General features: G+C 40.3%; 1 protein-coding gene across 2 annotated transcripts in view; it reads left to right on the top strand.

Moving 5' to 3' along the window:
- Positions 1–5,187: 5,187 nt before the first annotated feature.
- Positions 5,188–19,629, top strand: part of RABGEF1 (RAB guanine nucleotide exchange factor 1) — a 70,060-nt gene continuing 55,618 nt past the window's right edge. For both annotated transcript variants that reach the window (XM_063089719.1, XM_063089718.1), the window contains exon 1: positions 5,188–5,268. The gene's annotated coding sequence lies outside the window, so the exon portion shown is untranslated. The remainder of the gene's footprint in view (positions 5,269–19,629) is intronic.

Genomic DNA, 19,629 nt, shown 5'->3' with positions numbered 1-19,629 from the left:
TTTCGGTGATGTATAGGATAAAAGGAGGAGATAAGTTAGGGAGGGATAGAGCTGGAGCTGTGAGGAGAGAGGCTTTTAATTGCTGGAAGGGAGAATGAATGGGCTTTGTGGGATCTTAGAGAATCACAGGATCCTCTTTCGCTGCCTCATAAAGTGGTTTTGCTAGCACACCAAAGTTAGGAATCCATAGGTGAAGATACCCTGCAAGCCCCAAGAAAGAAAGGATTTCACCCTTTGTGGTAGGAGTAGGGAGTTCGAAAACTAGACTCTTGTGATCCACCATTATTTCTCTGGTGTTGGGGGTGAGGTGGACTCCCAAGTAGGTGACTGAAGGAGAAGAAATTTGGGCCTTGCTGGGGACACTCGATATCCCCTGGAGGCCAGGAAATTAAGGAGAGCAACAGTGTGGGCCTGTGAATCCTCATAGGAGGGGCTACAAAGGAGGTCATCCACATATTGAATTAAAGTGCCAGAGGTTGAAGGAAGTTCAGATAAGTCTTAAGCTAAGGCCTGGCCAAAGAAGGGGGGCTATCCCAAAATCCCTGGGGCAAAATTGTCCAAGTAAGTTATTGGGAACAGTGCATGTCAGGATCAGTCCTGTGCTAAATGATATGGGCTGTTAGGCTTTATAAACAGAAGGATGGGTGTATTAAAAGGTGAGTGGGTAGGCCATAAGAGGTGAGAAGAAAGGAGTTTGTGTATGATGGGTTTTAAGGCTATTAGTTGTTTGTTAGCGATGAGGTATTGTGGGACATCAGGAAACAAAGAGGGGTTCCACAATTTAACAAGGATGGGGATGGTGCATAGCAATGAAGGGAGAAGAAGTGTCCCATAGAATGGGATTAGCCTTGTCTGAGGGGGAGGGGAAGGTGGAAGCATCAGGGTCCAGGCCTGGGTAGCCTGTAACAGGAGTATTGTAGCTGGAGTTAAAGTGTTTAGGGTAAGAGTAGCTTGAATTTGAAAAGAATGTCCTATCCCAGTAAGGGGGTGGGGCATTGAGGTATTATTAAAATTTTGTGCGTGAGGGCTGGCCCGTGGCTCACTCAGGAGAGTGTGGTGCTGAAAACACCAAGCCCGTGAGTTTGGATCCTATATAGGGATGGCCAGTTCACTCACTGGCTGAGCATGGTGTTGACAACCCCGCCAAGGGTTAAGATCCCCTTACCAGTCATCTTTAAAAAAAAAATTTTTGTGTGTGTGAATTGGGTGTGATGTAGGATGCAGGAAAGGGGTTGAGTGATCCATGGGTGGTATTCTGATCCTGTGACCCCTACTATTGTGGTAGAGGATGGGATTGTTGGTCCTGCATATTCACGAGGGATAGAGTAAGTGGCCCCATATCGATGTCAAAAGAGATTGACTTACCTGCTACAAGTAGAGTTACTGTAGGCTCACGTGTGGTGATCGCCATGGGGGCCCCGAGCCCTAGGCATCATCAGTCCTCCTCTTGGGTGAAGCCAAGCAGCTCTGGTAGGGATGGCCATGAAGCCAAAGGCTGTGCCTCTCTGGTTAGTGAAACAGTCAGCCCCCCAGTGATTTGGCTGTTTGCAGTGAGGACAGGGCCCAGGAGGAATTCTGGGGTTACAACAGGCCTGTGCCCAGTGGCCTGGTTGACCACATTTGAAGAAGTTCCCGGGTGGCTTGCCCCTAGAGGCAGCCGGCTTTGGAGTATGTGAGCCATGGATGGCATTAGCCAGGAGTTGGTATTTGGCCTGTTCTCTTTTAAAACGATCTTTCTTCTCTTCCTCCTCCCTATTGTTAAAAATCTTGAAGCTGCACTGAGGAAGTCTCATTGGGTCATATTTGGATCATCCTCAAGTTTTTCTAGTTTTTTTTTAATGTCAGGGGCTGATTGGGTAATGAAATGAAAGTGTAAGAGGGCCATGCCTTCAGGGGAGTTTGGATCTATATGTGTGTATTTATGTAGGGCCTCAGCAAAGCAGGTTGGGAACTGGCTGGGATTTTAATGTCTCCCTGGAGGCTGAGAGATTGTCCAGGAGACAGCCCAGAGGCATAGAGCGTGGAGTAAAGTAGAAAATGAGACATTTAGATTTAATGTCTCCCTGAAGGCTAAGGGGTAAATTGGCCAGGAGACAGCCCAAGAGCATACAGTGTGGAGGTTTGGATTATGAGGATCCATGTGAAGGGTGAGAAAGGAAATGGGCAGTCCTGGTGGAAGAAGAGTGCAAGCAAAGAGCATCCTCTTTGCTGTGCACCTTCTTTTTGAGAGAAAAGCCACCAGCCGGCTAGAGGAGCATCCTCTAATAGTTGGGGAGCATGAGAGGAGTTCCCTCTCCTGGGCTTCGTAGAGACCATAGTCATAGAGAGTAGTTGGGGGAACCTGTATAAGCAGGACAGACCCACTGACTCACCCTGAATTGAGGCCGATGTTGGATGCGTTGGTCTGAAATGGCAAAAGGAAAGAGTCCCAGAGGTACCCAGTTCAGCAGTTCCAGGAAAGGTGGCCAAGGGCCAATCAATCAACCTAGGTGAGGATTGTCTGAGAATGTTGGCCAGGACCCTTCCCAGGTTTCAGCCCCAAAATGAAAGATAGTGAGCTGAAATGCCAAGTACTGATCAAGCTTTATTAAAGGAAAAGAGTCTGCTGGGCTGCGCTCAAAGTGGAGGGCCTCTGGGGCTGTCCTCAAGATGGAGGACAGCACCAGGTGTGGGGGTAGGAGAGCTTATATAGGGTGCCAAAGTCTGGCTGATACAATCAAGGAGGGGCATTATGCTAATGTGGAAGCTATGTGACCATGGTGGAGAATTGCGCTCTTGCAGAAGCAAAAGGGTTTCTGTTTCTCAGAAATCATGAGGTTTCTTACAAAGGGAGGGGCTGACGGCCACTTTGTGCTTGTGTGCAATATGGTGCTGGTCGCATCCAAGATCCATCAAAAACATCTCAAGGGTATGTGTTGAGCTTGTCTTTGATCCTTAGAGTCTAGTGGCTCTGATTTTTGGCACTCCTTATTGCTTAGGTTCCATCCCATTTGCCCAGCTGCTTCTCTCTCTCTCTTCCTTAATGGCTAGCTGTAAATCTCAGTTTAATTGCAAGTTAGAGAGCCTAGTTCCCAGATTCTAAATCACTTCATATTTGGGGGACCAAGACCACAGCTCACTTTCATCTAAGTTTTTGGAGGGGCTTTACTGAGGATTGGTACCTGCTCAGTTTCAGTAACTGCTGACAAGATTGGACAAAGGGAATTCATAAACACACCTAAATTATCAGTCATTTTGATATTGAAGTAGCCAGTCTTTTAACTAAATTACATGTAAAGATAGTAACCTAGGAACAAGTTTTCATTCCTGAGTGACACAAGAAAGTACTCACTTAAGATGATAAAGAATTTCTTTTCTTAACAAACATCAAAATTAGCAGTTGAAAAATAAAGGCATATGTGGTAAATTGTTCCATTAATGTTCCCAGTGACTCAGGTCTTCTGGTGTCCATGCTCTTGCTGGTTCCCTCCAATACTGACTTAGGGCTTAGTCCCTTGCTTTGCCCACTACCTTTTGACCTCTTCCACTTCCCCCTAAGTCACTCTGCTGTAGCTACACAGATTGGAGGTATCACCAGGGCCTTTGCACTTGCCTTTTCCTGTGCCTAGAACACTCTTGCCCAGATATTTGCATAGCAGCATAGCTGGCTCCCTCACCTTTTATTCTAGTCACCCCAGTGAGGTTTTTCCTGTCCATGCTACAACTGCCAATTTCTTGGTTGCACTTTATATCCCCCTTCCCTGAATTATTTTTCTTTATAGCGTTAAGTAAAATGCATAGGAGCTCATTGGTTTGGACCTAATTCTTGCACTTCAAACCCAACGGACCAAACACAAATGGAACCTCATGCTGAAGGTCCACATCAACAAGCTGAGACTAAGTTGTTCATCTGACTTTCTGAGAAATCAGGAGAGAGCAATAGTAGCCAAATCCCCAAACAGGCCAGTTTTAGCCGGCATAAGGAAGTCCCCTCTGCTTTAACCTTTACAAGAAAAGTATCTTTGAAAGGACCAATCCACTTTTTGTTTTATACTTTCCTCAGCCCTTTTCTGTCTATAAAACCAACCTCCTCTGCTTGGCTAATTGGAACAGTCATTCTATTTTATAAATAAAAATAAAATCCAGTTAACATCTTTAAACTAAATTTGTTATTTTGTCTTTTGACAATAGCAATCACTACCATCTAATGTACTACTGTAAATTTATTGTTTATTGGTTCCTCCACCAATCAGCACAGGTACTTCTGTTTTATCCTCAACCCAGTACACATCAGGCACTTAGGAAGAATTTGGGGGACAAAATCAATTAATTCCCACTTTGCAAATAATGAAAAGACTGAGAAATTAGGCAACCTGCCCAAGATCACAGAGCCCACAATTAGGGAAGCTGAGATTCTAATGCAGGTCTGCCTCCCAGACACAGCATAGTATTTTCTTTTTTTCCCCGCTGCTGTGACAGCACCTTAAGTCATAGATGGCATCCAGAATACACAGGCAGTCAGTATTTAGCTGCTGTTTTTAACATTCCTGAAATGGGAATCACCAGAACTGGATTCCACTTGTGCCTCGGCCATTAATATGTGTGACACTGACTACTTTAACTTCTGGGTCTCAGTTATGCTCAGCTGTTAAAAATGACTTTTAGGCCGGTGGGTTACTCAGCTGGACAGAGCACAGTGTTGATAACACCAAGGTCAAAGGTTCGGATCCCCATGCCGGCCAGCACCAAAGGGCGGGGAAAAAAAAAAAAAGGCTTGTGGATCAACCAATCTCTTAAAGATCCTTTAACCCGAACACTGGTAAAAAATCCTTAGGTACAGTTTTTCAAGTGGCCGCCTCCCTTCGGCTGGAAGCTTTTCTGGAGCTTCCGGAGAGGTCTCCGCGCCACACAGCAGTGGAGCGCCGGGAGCAAGCAGGGACTGAGCAGAAGACGAAATGCCGGCTCTCTCGCGGTTCACGAATGCCCCAGGCCGGCGCCCCGCATTGCCCCCTTGGCCCTCCGACGCCGTCAGTGCAGTCTTTCCCGCCTGCCCGGTCCTCGCCCCACCCAGCGCAGCACCCCCCCCCCGCCCCCGGAAGCCCGCAGCTCCCTCCCCTCGTTGGCCCCGGAAGTGACGTCGCGCGTACGTGGCGTGCGCGCGCTGGCGGCGCCGGGGTGGGGCTTCGGCGGGAGGCGGGTGAGAGGGCGGGGAGTGGACTGGCCGGGCCGGACGTATTCGAGCGACGCGGGGAGACCGGCGGTCGCGACGCCCCGGGAGCCGCCGACAAGGTACGGGACAGGCGGACGGGGGCACGGGCGGCGCCGTTCCCAGCTCCCGGGGCGGAGCGGCGCGGCGTCCTGGCGGGGGCTGTCGGGTCGCTAGTCGGTGCCGTCCACCGGCCGGGGCCGTTTCGCGTCGCGCCTCCTGCTGTCCTCCGTCCCACGGCGGGCCCTGCCGGCCCTACGCCGCCGCGGGTCCCTGGTGCTCCCGGCGCTCGGCCGGCCCTTCTCAGGCATCGCTGCCAATTTCGCCGCTGCCTGGCCGAGCCCGCCGGACAGGCGCCGTCATTTCCTGGCCCTCTCCTGCCTCGTCCGCCCTCCTGGAGGGCTTTCCTCTGCCCGGCTCTCTCCTCGCCGCCCTGTCCGCCGGGTCGTGCCCAGGGCCCCTCGGGGACCCCTCCGGACCGCAGCCTGGCGGTGTCGGGGTGCAGCGCCGCGGGCGGGGAGGGGCCGTGGGAACGCGACGGGTCTGGGGACCGGGCCTGCCGCGCGCAGTGGCGGGGCGAGGGCACGGCGCCGGCGTCCGAGCCGTCCCGTCGCGGAAGCGCCGCAGGGCAGGCGCGGTCCGGCCGCGGGCTCGGCCGCGAGGACACGGGGCGCGAAGTGTGCCAGGACGGGCTCTCAGCGTTACCTGAGGAGCAGGCTTCTGGCTGAAGAGACCCCCAAGATTAAAAAATAGTTGTACGTCCCCACTGTAAACCTAGAGCTGCTTTTTAAAAAGTCTGTTAATTAAAATTGTACGGAGACAGGTTGCCAGAAGTGCAAGAAGATTGATGACACTGTTAATCCGTTTAATGATAAATAACTTTCAAGAGTCCAGAAGTGTTGAAGATGTGAGTTGTGACTGACCTTCCGAGCAGGCGCGTTTCCGCTCTCTGCAAGTTAGGACGTTGGACGGAGAAGATGCTCTCGGCGCAGGGGCGCCGGCCGTCCTGTTGGGTGAGGAAGGCGGAGGAGGGGATCGGGAATACTTCCTGGGCGTGTCTTGAAGAGTGAGTGATACGCAGACTAACAAGGTGGGAGATGGTGGGAATGCGGGAGAAGGGGCAACTAAAAGAGAGGAAGGAGGCTCCGAACTACAAGGAGGAGCGTATCGTTGAAGTGGAAGAGTGCAGAGCAGAGACGCGGGAGCTTGGGCTTTTAACTCATGGTGACAGAACCGGGAAAGCGTTTTAAGCAGGATCACTGTATGATTAATATGAAATTTTGTAGTACAGTTGGTTAGAGCAGTGTTATGACACCGAGTTCAAGGGTTCGGATCCCCATACTGGCCAGCCACCAAAATAAATGAATGAATGAATGAATCTTATGTAGCTCTTACACATAAGCTGCTATGTGGCTGATAAGGATTGTGGTTGAGGGCTGGCCGGTTAACTCACTTGGTTAACTTGGTTAGAGTGCCGTGTTGTAACACCAAGGTTAAGGGTTCGAATCCTTGTACCGGCCAACCGCTAAGGGAAAAAAAAAAAAGATTGTGCTTGAGTATATGCTATCTTGTATTTTAATCTTTTTTTTTTTTTTTTGGCGTCTGGCTGGTACAGGGATCAAACTTGTACTTTAATCTTTTCTGCTTGTTAAATATTTGAGTTGAGTTGTATACTCATTTGCTAGTTTTTTCTATGTGTAAGAGTATCTGCCCATCTAATTTGTAAATTTTTATGAACAAGAATTCTGCTTTTATCTCTTTGCATTCTCAGTCCAGTTGGGCATTCACAAGTGTTCAATAAGTACTTGTTGACTTGATGAGAATAATTTTTTGATTTCATTGATGTCTTTTTTGTTTGTTTTTTTGGCAGTTGGCTAGTACGGAGAATCGTAAAGTGACCTTAGTGTTATAAGGCTGCTCTCTAAGCAACTGAGCTTTGTTGGTTTTTAATTTAAAAAGTTTTGGTCAGTGCTTAGTCATTGTAATATCTACATATAGAACTAAGATCCTGTTTCATTTACTTGTAGTCTTTGGTTAGAGACATAGAATTTCTTGACTGTGTGAGTTTAATTTCTGGTGCCTGTGTTTTTATTGGCTGCAAAGTAAACAAACATCTGTAGCAGAGATGAGGCATCCCTAAAATGTAGGAGATACCTGTGTAACCTAATACCTGTGAGTCAGAGTAGACATGCTACTGAGTGGCTTCTTAGCCTCTCAATAAAAGTTATCACACCAAAAAACAAGAATTTCACAGTGGACACCAAACATTTTGTAAGTCTTATTAAATGCTCATGTCCATCATGAAGCACCATTTCATATGGCTGAAAAGCCTTGAAATAATCTAGACTATTGTTAAATAAACATGGGAAATAACAGTTGACTTCTCTGTATCCCACTCAGTAATATTGTGTAACTTGTGTTTTATTTGTTTGATGTTTAAAGTTGCTAAAATGCCTTTTTTAAAAAAAAGATTGTACTTAAATACTGCTGTTTTCAGGTTCCCTGTGAGATTTTTGTTTTTGAAGTTACTGGCCAGTGGGGTAGGAAGTATAATTTTTATTGCATAGTAGAACATTTTTACTTATTTCTGGTAGCATGGCTCACTTGTTTATGGTCACTAGGAGGTCCAAGAACCATGATTATGATCAATTAATAAGATATAATTAAAAGTTAGGAGTTATGATCAGAATGGTGTGTGTTCATGAATGGGTAAACCATTATACACTGGGGGAGTCTTAAGCTTTTTATTTTCCCCTAACAAGAACAAGGAAATTGCTGAAATCCCTGAAGTAGAAGGGTAGCAGGAGCTGTTGGATTCTAAATTCTATGTCTTTCTCACCTCAAGGAATGGTTAGCAACATCCTCTGTACTAGGCACAGGACAGCTCAGAAAGAGTTGTACAAAAATCTTATGAACAACTTTTGAATTTAGTCTATTCAGTTACTGTTTAAAATAAATACTAAATTGTAATTGCATTTATGGTGATTTGGTCTGTATTTTAAAAGTAAAGATGGCTTTTGGGGGATTTTTATGTAGAGGTATATTTATAATTTTCTGTGTGCTCTTAAGTTAAAAATACATAATGAAAGTGTTTTATTTTTGTAGTTCCTCTGTTAGAATTTTCTAATTTTAGGCATAATATTCGGTAAAATTCTTTCTTTTTTCCTTTAGAAGTCACTTTGGAGCACTTAAAAGAATATGCCTTTAGAAGTATAACTCATAAAATGTTTCTTAATGGAAGAAAATGTCTTCTTGTGCTACAATTTTATTTTTTCTTTTTGTGTGTGTGGTTTTTTGTGTTTTTATTTTTATTTTTTGTTTGTGTGCTATAGTTCTTTTTCTAAGTAGAACATATTTTTTACTTATACCACATCTTGTGTCAGAAAGGATTCATAATGACTTACAAAGATACATATACTATATTGTTAGAGATAGGTGGTGATGAATTCAAGACTGGGGGAAAAATTAAGATGAAAACAGGAGTGAGCTCTGTACACAAAGTGCTCGGACTGAAGTCTTAAGTATTTGTTAGAGGGCCACAAATTTGACTTTACTTTTTTTTTTTTTGGTGGCTTTCCTTTTCAGTAGACAATTCAGAGAGAAATATAATCAGTTGCATCAATTTCTCCTTTGGATTTCCAGAACTCTTTGTAGTGAGAAACTCCTCAGCTACATCCTTAAGTAAATACAGCATGCATTTCAAAGGGCTATGTCGTGCTTTACTCTGTGTTTTAGTAAAACTCCTTGCCTTCGTTGCCTCACTGCGTAGATTGGTGACCTAACATCAAAACAGAATTCAGTAAAAGCAGTTCTGGTGTGGGCAAAATAATGTGATCCGATACTTAGATTTCTAGACTGATTTGATATAAAGATCTGTTTTAGATTATTTACATGAGTAGGCGGATTACATATTCTTCAGGCTACTTTCCATAAATGTTCTTTTTCTCAGTGGAGTTTTTGTAATGAATTTTTCAACAGTGGGGTTTGAATTTGTGCTTCCTGTGACCTCAAGTACATCTATTTTATGTTGCTGGTTAATCACAGAGCCATATGTTTTTACAGGCATGCTTTATCATGGGGAGTATGAAAATGGAGAGTCTGACAAGGACACGTATTTGAATGAAAGCCTCCTCACCTCCACACACAGGTGGGCTGAGGGAATAGCACACAACAGACCTAAGATTCATTTCTGGAAGTAGGTTTTGGGGTGTTAGCTCCAGCACAGAGAGCACTGGCTTGAAAAGCCCAGGCATTTTATTTATTTGGCAGCTGGCCCATATGGGGATTGAACCCTGGATCTTGGTGTTCTCAGAACCATGCTCTAACCAACTGAGCTAACCAGCCAGCCCTACTTTTAAGATGGGAACGTGTTACACTTTCCTCTGTGTAACCAAGACGGAGAAAAGAGAAAGAAAGAATTCGCTCAAAATACAATCAATGAGGCCTGGAGGGACTGCTTCCCATACGGGGAGCAGCCCCGATCCAAAATCAGCCTTTCTTTTTATTGACAAGACAAGGAAGTTTTACAAGAAAAATCAGTGAACTCAATCATCAAAGTAGGACATAAGGACATGGGCAGTGTTACAAAAGTTGTCTATGGCTATGTATAGCTTAACAATGGAAACTAGTAACATCAATAAATTAAAGTGACATTCCAAAGTACAATTAGTAAAGGGCTAAATTGGTCAAACTGGCTCATTATCTAAAGTATGACTTCTCCTTAAACAAAAGTTAAACTCTTATGATAAAATCTAAATGCAATTATCTCTAAAGTTTCCCCCAACAGACAGCTTGCCTCTAGCAAACATCTATTCCACAACTTCGCTCTCAGCAATTCTTAAGATCTCTTAACAGAACCAGTATGACAACTATGTGTCATCTCTAAAATAATTAAAGTATACAGTCTCGTACCTAACCAGTGATTAGGAGTTGATTAGATGGGCTTTGGCCACACTCTCTATGGGCTGTGGCCCCCTGTCCGAGGGCTTTTGCCCCATACATGCATTTACCTAAAAACCTTATTCTAAAATCAAACGAGAATCACGATTTCTAACCCACTACAGGAACAGATTTATTCATCTTAGATGAAATGTACAGTCAGTTTTTATGTCCATAATTTGCTTAAAGTGAGTTGCCCTTTCAAGTAATAATGGTTCAAATTTATCAAATGGTGGCATGGGCCAGGCACTGTGCTAATAGAGACCATCCTTATTCATCCTTACACAGTAAACAGTGGTTGGAACTGTCCTTGCCTAAATTTAGTTAGGTAATGTTGCGGTTCCTTAATTACATTTCCGTAGAGCTTTTGACATTGTTTTTTAAATGCAGTCCTAAAAAATGAGTTGGGCTAGTGACCAGTTTTAAATAGGATATTATAAGAAGAATGCAAATAAAAAGTATTAAAAAAAAAAAAAAAACGTAGGCTTAATGAACTAGAAGAACTAAAATTCATCATAATTTGTATCTCCGGGGATAATATGCTTAGCTCCTACTTAGCAAATTGGATCGTATTTTTATTTGTGTAAATTTATTAGCCATTGCAATTGGGATTGTAGTGTGATAAGTGTGTAGATTTATTTCTCTAGGCTTTCAAATGTTGTATAGTCATGGATGATATATCTTAATATGATTTATGAGAGAAATAATCAGACTGGCAAAGTGCTTTCATACTCATGCTAACTGCTGATGTTTCTATAAAACCTTGTTATGATTTTAGCCTGTACCAGGAAATAGAATGTCTTGTGACCGAGACAATATAGAAAATCTGTATTTAAGTCTTTTAAATATCAGCTATATTAGGTAGATACTACTTTCTCCCAAGAGCCTACTTTTGTTTTTGGACATATTTGGAACAAATGCAGAAATGGTTTTTTCATTACTCAGAAGAGCACTTGTAGGATGTAGGCTATTTCCTTAAAGGTGAATTTTTGCCTTTTCACTACAGTACTTCACTCCAGTAGTGGAACAAGTGTATATATGTATATAACTATATATACATAAAATTTTTCAAGCACTATTATATATAAATATATTAATGTGTGTATGTATATACATATACGAGAGTACTTCAAAAATAGATTTGAAAGATAATACTAATCTTTCTGTGAACTTTTTGAAGTACCTTGTGTATGTGTGCGTATATATGTGTACATAAAATGTTGAGATTCTTTTGATGTTAAGGTTTTCAGATTCTGACAGAAAAACTGATTATCAGGTTGGATTGCAGTGCAGGTCCAACCAGTTCTAGCCCCAAACGTAGCCAATAGTATTTATGATACTGATTCTGCCTTAGGTTAGTGGAACAAAAAGATTTCAATTTTATTCTTCAGTGGATGCTTTACTTTTTTGTGTTTTACCCATTTTAATTCCACATATATTTTAAACCCCATAAGAAATTATTCTGTATAATTACTATTTGTGTATATTTACTTACATATTTACTCTTTCCATTGTTCTTCATCCCTTCCTACATTTCTGTTTTTTGGTTTGGGATAAGGTAATTTTTCTCTTGATTTAAAGAGATCCATATGGTATTTCTTTCAATGAAAGTCTTTTATAGTAAATTCTTTTATTTAAAAAAAAATAAGTTTAGTCTTATTGTTCCTTAGAAAGTATAAATAATGTGTCTTTTTTTCTCTGGTTGCTTTTAAGAGTTTCTCTTTGTTTTGAGTACCAGGTTTAATTATAATATGTCTTTATGTGATTTTCTTTTATTAATTCTGCTTGGTGTTCACAGAACTTCTTGACTTTGTGGGTTACTGTCTTTTCCTCAGTTTTGAAAATGCATTTTTCCTGTCAATATTGCTTCTGCTCCATTCACTTTCTCCTCTCCTTTTGACTCCAGTTACATGCCTGTTAGACCCTTTCACAATGTTGAACATTCTCTTTACCCATTTTTTCCGCAGTATTTTCTATTAGATTTTCTCTTTGTGCCTCAGTTTGGACACATTTTATTGACTTGTGTTCCAGTTACTAATCCTTTCTTCTGCTGGGTCTGGTCTGCGGTTAAATCTACCCTTTGAGTACTACTATTTTTTTTTCTTAATCTTTCCACCCTTTGAATTTTAATTTTAGTTGTACTTTTCAGACATAGAATTTCAGTTTGATTTTTCATAAATTGCAGTTCTCAGTTGAAATTCTTAATCTTTTAGAAAGTGTTTTTCCTCTCTTTTTTCTAGTTTTAAAAACATACGAATCATTATTTAAAAGTCTTTCTGGTAACATCAATGCCTAGATCATCTGACATCTATTTCTATTGTCTGTTTTTTCCTTTTGGTTTTCAATTGTATGAATTCTGGGCATTGTGAATAAAGTAAGGCTCCAGATGATGCTATTCTTTTCAGAGAGAAAGCCACCCTCCCTTTTTCTAGGCAGGTAGAGTGGGGGCTGAGCACCTAATATTGTTAGGGACTGAGCTGAGGGTTGGGATTGTGTTAGAGGTTTGTTAAAGTTTTGTTTCCCTGTGGTTTGCCCTTACTCCTAGCAAGTACCCATCCAAGGCTTCTAACTGATAGTCTGGTGAATCCACTGAGATCCCTCTCCCCGTGGGTTTTATACTGTAATCTTTGTCTCCTGAGAACAGTGAGATTGCTGAAAATTTCACTCGATTTTTCAGAGGCTTTCAGTTTTGTTTGAAAGCCCTCCCTGTGCAGCTGCAGAATTTAGTGTCTTTGGGGGAAAACCAGCCTTGTGTTAGGCCTAGGTCTTCAACTCCTCTTTCACTGGGATCTTGGGCTCCTAAAGTCTTGATTTTTATCTCTTCCAAAAGCTCTCATATTTCCTCTGCCTCGGCAAAGCCTGGATTTTCAGCCTTTTGCTCTAGAATCAGCAAATGTACTTGGTGGAAAAAGTGACTGAAAAATGTTATTTAATTTCTCTACGTTCCTCTTTTTCCCAAAATCTAGACCCTTCTAGTGTTGGTTGCTTCAGCAGCTCTCTGATGCCTTTATTTATTTATTTATTTTAAAAAGATGACCGGTAAGGGGATCTTAACCCTAGACTTGGTGTTGTCAGCACCACGCTCAGCCAGTGAGCGAACCGGCCATCCCTATATGGGATCAGAACCCATGGCCTTGGTGTTATCAGCACTGCACTCTCCCGAGTGAGCCACAGGCTGGCCCTGATGCCTTTAAATATTGGTTTTTCAAATGTATCTAGTTTTCCTAGTTCTCAGCGGGAGTGTTGATCTGACAAAAGCTGCTCTATCATATTCAGAAAAGGGAGTCTCCCACTAGGAATGAAGTCATGAGAAGAAATGAATCTTTTCAAAGTTGTGGTGCTTTCTGTGAAGCAGTGGTTCTCAAAGGTGGTTTCCAGAAGCATCACCTGGGAACTTGTTAAATTCAGATTCTCAGGCCCTACACCAAACCTGCTGGATCAGAAACTCTGATCTCTGTGCTTTATTTAACAAGTCCTCCAAGTGATATTGATGTATACTAAAGTTTGAGAACCATCGCTTTATAACTTAGTTGTTTTGTTATTTAATTTTTTATTCCTACCTTCACTGGGCCCTGAATAATGTATAAGGGACAAAAGTGAAAGAAAACTTTGTTTCTGTAGGTGCTTTGTCAGTCTTCTGAATAAATCATTTAGTACATTTATTTGTTTGTTTGTTTATTTATTTATTTTTGAAGGCTGGCTGTATGGGGATCCAAACCCTAGACACTGGTGTTACTATTACCACACTACCAAGTGAGCCAAGGGGTCAACCCTTCTTTTTTTTTTGGCCAAAACAGGGATCAAACCCTGGACCTTGGTGTTGTCAGTACCACCCTTCATTTAATAAATTTAGAAAACATCTATTGAATAATAAGTCTGTTCCTGGTACTGTGCTGAGTGCATATGAACATGGAGTGGACATGTAAGCACTTAATTGTGATAGAACATATGAGTATTATAATAGCTGTATTTATAAACGCTATAGGAACCAAGAGAATTATTCTGTCAGTGGGGAAGATGGGGTCAGATGTTATTTGATGTTACTTGAACAGGGTAGGATTTAAAGGTGGACAAACAGGAGAATATTCTAGGTGTTTTTATAAATTGGTTGACCGTGCAATTTATTATCCAAGGAAGTCACTTTTGAGAATCAAAGGAGGTGCTTTTATGCTGGAATAACAGGCATAAGCCAGGACTGTTACTTGCTAACTGGGGTGTGTGATTGCCTTGTTTGTAAAGCACAAGTGATGTTGTGAACCTACAGTTCTTTGTCAAATTGTGGAGAACTCATTTCTTTTAATTATTTATAGAGTTTACAACAATTCTTATTGGATGGTATATTGTTTTCCTAAGGCTGCTGTAACAAATTGCCACAAACTAGGTGGCTTAAAACAACAGTACTTTATTCTTTTATAGTTCTGGAGGGTAGAAGTCTAAAATTGAGGTGTCATCAGGGCCACGCTCCCTCTGAAGGCTTCTAAGGAAGGTGGCTGCTGGCAGTCCTTGGCACTCCTCAGCTCACAGGTGCATCACTCCAACCTCTGCCTCTGTGGCCACGTGGCTTCTTCTCTTTGAATGTTTGTCTTTCCTGGCCTTCTCAGAAAGACACCAGTCATTAGGGTGCACCCTAATCCAGTATGACCTCATCTTAACTAATTACATCTGCAAAGACCTTATTTTTAAATAAGATCACATTCACAGGTGTTGGGGTTAGGACTTCAGCCTGTCTTTTTGGGGGACTCTGTTCAACCCACAACAGATAAGATGGTTTTAGCAGTTGTTGAAAGTTTCTGTAGTTTAATTGGTTTAAATTTTTATTACTTGATTCATAGCATTTAAGGAAACTGTTAACTCTAAAAATTATGGACACGAATCTCTAAAAAAAAGTTTTATTTGGGAGTAGGGAATTGCAATGCGAATACATGTGCCATAGCAAACTATGTGTGTATTCAAAGAGGTAAAGGAAGACACAGAGTTTTAAAGGAAAAGTGATGGAGGATTACATAATTGTTTGGGGATAATTATCCTTGGCAGCAAGGATCAATAATAAGGGTGACTCCGGTCTGAGGTTGGCAGACAGTTGCTGGGCAGATGTCTTTGCAGAAGTATTTTTTGTGTAATTTTGTGATGGCCTGTGTGTAGGGTTGTGGTTTTGAATTTCCTTTGTCATAGTTCTGATCAGGCATAGTGCATGAGAGCTCTCCCCTTCATGGCCTTTACCCAGCTCTATTTGTTAGGGTTATTTTTATTTTTATTTTTTTAAACACAAGCATCTCCGTTTTAATTCTGAAAACTTTCACAAAACCTAGGGTTATCTTATTAATATATTTAATATTTAATATTCAGAAAAGTATGATTTTCAGTAACCAGAATTTTAATAGGTCATGCAGATTGCTTTTTAATTTTTAGTTTTTACTGGTTTTGTTTGTATCATTTTGTTTTGGCATTTTCAGGTTTCAATTTCTCAAATAGTTTATCAACTTTAGTTTTTTATGTCTAGCAATTAATAGTCATTGATGAGGGATATGGTTAGTGTGGATTTCAATTTTGCTTCAGTTTTGTGATAGCCCTTTTTTAGTATGGTTGCCAGTCTAGCTCAGTTGAACATCATTTACGTGTGTATCTTATGTTTTAGATGCAAGGTACTTCTCAAAAGCTTAAAACATGATACAGATATTTATTTGATTGTGCCATCTAATATATCTGAATAAATTATGTTCAGTCCAGGCAGTTGCCTTTTGTATTTCTCTTAACGTGTGTGTGTGTGTGTGTGTGTGTGTGTGTGTGTGTGTGTGTGTGTGTGTGTGTGTGTGTGTGTGTGTGTGTGTGTGTGTGTGTGTGTGTGTGTGTGTGTGTGTGTGTGTGTGTGTGTGTGTGTGTGTGTGTGTGTGTCACTTTGCCCAGCCACAATTTGCTAAGAGAGAAATGGTTGAAGCAAAGCTAAAACTAAGATATAACTTTGAAACAAAAATCTTTAATGGTGGAGACCACCTTGTATATTGCAGTTTGCTGTTACTTTAGGTGGAGTTAAAAGAAATAATTTTTAGTTAGTTACTTATGAAATAAATTGACCATTTGGGGAATTGGCTGCTTCTCTGGAAGAGAGGTCAGAGAATGGTAGAAAGTAGACTAGAGCAGCTGGGTTATTTTGAATGTTACTTTGAGCTATTAGCTTGGGCAATGAAATGCTTAGATTAGCGTCTTAATTTTGCTTAACCAAAGAGGTTGTGATTTAGAACAATAGAAGATTGTTGTCTATAGCTCACTCCTTAAGAATGCTGCTCTGCTGGCTCTGCTCATTCCAGCAGCAGTAAACTCTACTTATTATTCCATGGGGTTGATTATCATTTGGAATTACTTGGGCAGGCCAGTGTTTGGATACTTTGTTTTGTTGTGTTGGACACTGACACTGACATTGATTCTCTGTGTGACATTCATATTCCTTTTGGAAGCTATGTATTTAATGATAAGAAAATTGGTGAAACTTGGATACAGATTTGAAATGCTGTATTTGATTAAAACTGCGGTGTCTTCATAACATATAAAGTTGAGGACTAAAAGATAATATAAAAAGAGCACCTGTAAATCAAAAGAAAAAATATTAATAATGTAGAAAAATGAGCAAAGAACATGAACAGTTCATTTCTTCAAAGAAAATAAACTAGCACCAATAAATATCTATAAAGATGGTTAACCTTAGGGAAATGCACATTAAAACAAGAAATTTTTTTTTGTCTGCCTGTCAGATTGGCAAAAATTAAAGTTTAATAATGCTATATTTATGACATTATGGGAAAGTAGATTCTGTCATACACTGTAGTTGGGAATATAAATGGATACAACCTTTTTGTCATGCCAGTTTGGTAGCATATGTCAAAATTTTAAACACATACCCTTTGACATTCCATTTCTCTTTCTAGGAATCTTCACATTTTTTGTGTGGTCTGCTCATATCCTTGTTCTACATAACTATGAAAGGTTTACAAATTATTTTTATTAGTATTATTTTAAAATATGATAAAATACATCATTGTCCTATTTAAATATTTTTCTGTAGTCTATTTGCCTTTCTATTTTGGCTTTAGTTGGGGCATTTTTAAAACTAGATAGACATTTCAGTTTATATATTCAAATTTCATTTCCTTATTGATTTTTTTTTTCCTGCGGCTTGTAAGCTTAGATAATCCTCACCTCTTTACAAGTTCCATAAATACTTATTTTAGTTCTTTCCATTTTTCTGTTTGTCTAAAATCTTTGACTCTTTAAGATACCTGTAATTAATTTGAGGGATATCAGATTGCTATCAGAGTTATTCCAACACTATTTATTGACAATTTTCTGTTTCCCTCCTTCCTCTAATGTTAAATTATTTTATATATTATTTAGGATTTATTTTGAGGTCAGTCTATCCTGTAGAGATTTGCCAGGTCTGTTTCTAAGTTCACACTATTTTAACTAGTTTTTTTGCAGAAAATAAAAATTCAGAAAATTAATTTAGAAAATTAAAAAATCCTAGCCTGTTTATTATTTTTATTATACAGTAGAGAATAAGCTTCACAGACTCTTTATTATTGCGGATGAAATATGGAATCATTTTGTTGAGTTCCAAAAAGTCTTGTGCGATTTTTATTGTCATTTGTAGTAAATGTATAAATTTTGAGATGTTCGCCAATTTTGTAATACTTAATTTTCTCATATTATGTCATGTCATGGTATATCTTACCATTTATTCAAGACTTTTTTGGGGAGGGATGGCTGGCCTGTAAGGGGATCTGAACCCTTGACTTTGGTATTATAACCAACTTGACCTTGGTTATAACCAACTGAGTTAACCAGCCAGCGCTCAAGTTTTCTTTATATCTCTCAGTATTTTTATGTAGATCACATAATTTTCTAGGTGTTAAAAATTTGCTAGGTGTTTTTACATACTGATAATATTGTGAATGAGCTCTCTTTTTATATTTTCTAACTTGTTATTGTTTAGCTGTTATAAGAGTTCTATAGATTTCATGTACATATATTTAGCTTGTTTCACATAAACATAAAGTCTTTCTTTTTTCTTTTGGCATTTGGTCAGTAAGGGGATCCAAACCCTTGACCGTTGTGTTATAACATTTCACTCTTACCAGCTGAAACTAGCCACCCCTAAATATGAATTCTTTATTGAAATTTAGCAATTTTTTTTTTTTTTTGGCAGCTGGCCAGTACAGCAATCTGAATCAAATTTAGCAATTTTTAAATTAATTCTCAGTGTTTATAAAAGTGTTCTAATTTCTTCTTTCAGTCCTTCTAGATACACAGTCATATCTCCCATACTAGACAGGAAGCTCCACAAGGACTAAAACTGCTTATTTTTACTTACATTTATATATATGCCTGTCATATAGTAGTAAATCAATGTATCAATATTTGTTGGATGAATGATGAGTAAACACTACAAGACTATGCACCAATATATTAATAGCAACTGTCTCTAAGTTAGTGATTTTTCTTTCTTTTCTTTTCTTTTTTTTTTTCCCGATGGCTCGGCAGTATGGGCATCTAATCCCTTAACCTTGATGTTATCAACACCACACTCTAAGCAACTGAGCTAACTGGCCAACTCGGGATTAGTGCTCTTATAAAAGAGACCCCAGAGAGCTAGCCAGTCTTCCCTTTTTACCATGTTAGGACACAGTGAGAAGGCACTTTCAGGGAACCAGAAGGCCAAGTCCTCACCAGACACCAGATCTGCCTGTGATCTTGGACTTCCCAGTGTCCAGAACTGTGAAAAAATAAATTTGCTTATAAGCTACCCCAGTTTATGGTATTTTGTTATAGCAGCAGGAAGGGACTAAGAGACTGGCTTCTTTCACTAAACATGACGCCTTTGAAATTCATTTAAGTTGTTGGGCATATTAATACTTTGCTCCTTTTTTTTCTGAGTAGCATTCCATTGTATGGATATACCACAGTTTGTTTATCTATTCACCCATTGAAGGATATTTTGGCAGTTTCCATTTTTTGATGATCATAAATAATACTTTATCAGCACCACACTCTCCTGAGTGAGCCACAGGCCATAAATAATACTTTAAACATTTGTATACATGCATTCATAACTTCTCAGAGGTTAAAAAAAATTGTGTACAGAATTTTGAGTAAACATTGGTTTTATTTCTCCAGAGGAAATACCCAGGAATAGGATTGCTTGGTCACAGGTAAATTTATGTTTAACTTTTTAAGGAACTGTCAAACTGTTTTCCCTAGTGGCTATACTATTTTCATTCCACTAGGAACGTAAGAGTGTTCTAGTTGCTCTGCATACTTGCTACCACTTGGTATTGTCAGTATTTTTTAATTTTAGCCATTCTGGTAGGTGTGAATGATAACTCATGGTGGTATTAATTTGCCTTTCTCTAATGACTAGTGATGTTGGACAACTTTTCATGTGCTTACTTGACATCCGTGTTTTTAAGAACTGTGAAGGACCTGAGTTTTTACACTGCTTATAAGTAGCCAGGTAG

This window comes from Cynocephalus volans, chromosome 3 (genome assembly GCF_027409185.1).
Source record: "Cynocephalus volans isolate mCynVol1 chromosome 3, mCynVol1.pri, whole genome shotgun sequence".
NCBI classification, from domain to species: Eukaryota; Metazoa; Chordata; class Mammalia; order Dermoptera; family Cynocephalidae; genus Cynocephalus; species Cynocephalus volans.
The sequence above is the reverse complement of the archived record's forward strand: the minus strand, read 5'-3'. Positions and strand labels throughout refer to the sequence as shown.